At 38.3% G+C, this 2992-nt stretch overlaps 1 long non-coding RNA gene across 1 annotated transcript; it reads left to right on the forward strand.

Moving 5' to 3' along the window:
- Positions 1–223: 223 nt before the first annotated feature.
- LOC148114936 (uncharacterized) lies at positions 224–2569 on the forward strand. Its single transcript, XR_015732915.1, has 3 exons — positions 224–291; positions 1091–1296; positions 2358–2569. It is a non-coding gene; the product is annotated as an uncharacterized LOC148114936 (long non-coding RNA).
- The last annotated feature ends 423 nt before the right edge of the window (positions 2570–2992 follow it).

Raw genomic sequence — 2992 nt, forward strand, 5'->3', positions numbered from 1 at the left:
ATATTTAATGGAGTCAGGTTTTTCTGCAACCTGTAAAGTTCTTTATAGCTATTTATCAATGGCTGATATATTCAAAAGAAAAGAACACTCCATATGGAAGGGAGCAGAAGAAAGTTTCCTTAAGTGTTTGGATTCAGATCACTAAGTCTAGATTAAAGCCAACCCTCAGCCATGGAAGCTCATAAAATGACTGGTCAATCATTTCTCTTTGCAGTCTCCTTCATGGGATTGTTGTGACAAATAATGGAGGAAGGAGTACCATGTATGACATCTCAGATTTCTGAAGGAAAGGTAGGCTTTAAGTATGACCCCCCAAAAAAATTCAGAAAAGTTTTAATTTCAATTGATAACTCAATCCCAAAGAATGTGTTGGTTCAAAGATACAAAATGTGTTCTGCTTGCAAACAAATGGAAATGAAACAGATTTCTCCTCCCCCATTCCTAATTGGTTGCAGATATTAAATATTACATTGGCTTGACTTCTATGTATCATCACGATCTTTTCCTCCAACATTTAGACAATGCATTATATGAGTTCCTGCACATATGTCTTTGCTTACAGTACTTAATATCTGATAATCCAGTCTGGAATCTTGTAAAGTGTAATGAGATCTCTAGTAGGCAACTTAAGATCCTTGTAAATCCCTTCTCCTTAAGTATTATTGACTATTATATTATCATCAAACTTGCTTTCTTTTTAATATCCTAAATATTTTATAAATGTCTTTGTAAATATGGGTGTGTATGCATGTGTGTGCTTACTGTATGTGCAGACATATATGATAATTCAGCTGTCATTATAGATCTAAATTATAATTCCAAACATGTCCTTCCAAACATGTCTTGTGAACTGTTCAGAGTTACTTAGGTGAGATAGGCAGCCATACAAATCAGATCAAATCAAACCAAAATGCATTTGTATGAGTAGCCATTAAATGTTTTGGATGACTCAACAAACAAAAACAACAACTTCCTGTATCTGTTTTTAGTATTTTATCTGGAAGAAATAGTATAGGAGGGGAATCATTTCTGTTTTTTCTCAACATTTCCTGTTGCGGTTTAATAATTCTTTCATATTGCTTTTTTTCAGTAAGCAAATCAGTGGTGGGTTTCTACCAGTTCACCCCAGTTCGGGCGAACTGATAGTGGTGGGGACAGGAGGCTTCTCCCACCCATCCGGATGTCATCACGGATGCTCTGCACATTCGCAGAAGGTTCTGCAGATGTGCAGAAGCTCCTCACGTGAGCGAAGCAAGGGTGCATGCACGCACTCACAGTTCCGAACTGGTAGCGAAGGTAAGTGGAACCCACTACTGAAGCAAATATATGTGTTTTCCTATCTCTGATGTTTGCTTATGACATGTTGGACAGGGCATTGAGGGGTGGGGAGGTGACGTTTTTCAGTTGGCAATTGACAATGGCAGCTGGATCAAAGCTGGCATAACTTCTTGAGGAATGCTTACAGGAGATGGTGACCCCCTCTAGGCTAATGCTTCTGGACCAGAGATGGTATTCAGAAGATTATGACCAGTTCTGGAGAACTGGTAGCGGAAATTTTGAGTAGTTCGGAGAACCGTTAATACCACTTCTGACTGTCCCCACCCCCATCTATTCTTTGCCTCCTGAGTCCCAGCTAATCAGGAGGAAATGGGGATATTGCAGTAACCTTCCCCTGGAGTGGGGAGGGGGAATGGAGATTTTATAGTATCCTTCCCCTGCCACACCCACCAAGCCACGCCCACAGAACCAGTAGTAAATTTTTTTGAATCCCACCACTGTTCTGGGCTGCAAGGCAAATGTATCATGGAGATACAGAGGTTTGTAAAAAAAGAGAGAATTGTTAAAATGCAACCAGACTTTTTTTTGGTGCATGTGAGCAAATTGGCGTAGAGGAGAGGGAATGCTTACATACATGTTTACAGAATGCAATTGCCTCTCTGCAATAGCAATTGCAATTGCTAATGTACCATTATCTTCTCCAAGGATGTGTTTGGATTTCCCAGTCTAGTCTACAGGTCTAGGATTTTCTAAAGCTCTCTGAGTCCAGTACTAATCCTGTCCAACCCGGCTTAAATTTAGACGAATGAATAATAATATTAAAAATGCTTGGAGAGCATCTGTTTTTTATTGTAATTTAAACACTTCAAATATGTGCAAGGTACAATTATACAACTCGCTTACGTGCTCAGCAATATATGAGAACCGTACAAATATTTATAGCTGTAACTGTTTCAAAATATTTTCCTATGCATTGTATTTTGGAATTTTGGGGATGGGAAATATTGGTCATAAGGAAGGCATCGGATTTTGAGATGGTACACAAATCGTGTAATCTCTTTCTCTGTCTCTCTCTGCAGGGAGGAGTCAGTGACATCAAAATAGCGGACACAGTCTGGTAATTTAAATCCATTCCCTTTGTACATGCATGCATTGTGTGCAACACATATTCAAAAGAGGCAAGGCTTCAGTCACCCAGTAGCGACAATAAAAAAATAAAGTTGCAATACTATAAATCCTAATTAAAACCAGGAATATTAAAAATAAATTAAAAAACCTTTAACAAGTTAAATCCATTTGAAAGATGTGTGTTAATGCTTTCTGTGAGTTTTTGTGAGTTTAACATTTTTATTGGGTTGTAAAATAAAATAAGATACAAAATAGGAAAGTAAATAGGAAAACGGTGGGGAGGAAGAGGAGGAAGAGAAGTGAGGGAGGATAAGAAAAAAAGTAAAAGAAATATTTTTGCACATACAATAGTCTTGCTGCTGTCAACATATGTAGAATGCTTTCTAAAAATCAAACTAAGAACTCAAGTCAGCTGGAAGAACATTCCAGAGACATGGACAGAGACCTCAAGGAGACTGAATTTGAACCACTGAAGGAGAACTCATAGCAACTAGAGCAAAACTTCTCAGATGATCCTTAGATGGTCTTTCTAGTGGGATTTCAAGGACTGCACATCCTCAGATGGTCTTTCTAGTGGGATTTCAAG

This window comes from Pantherophis guttatus, chromosome 3 (genome assembly GCF_059756535.1).
Source record: "Pantherophis guttatus breed Tessera chromosome 3, ASM5975653v1, whole genome shotgun sequence".
Classification (NCBI taxonomy): Eukaryota; Metazoa; Chordata; class Lepidosauria; order Squamata; family Colubridae; genus Pantherophis; species Pantherophis guttatus.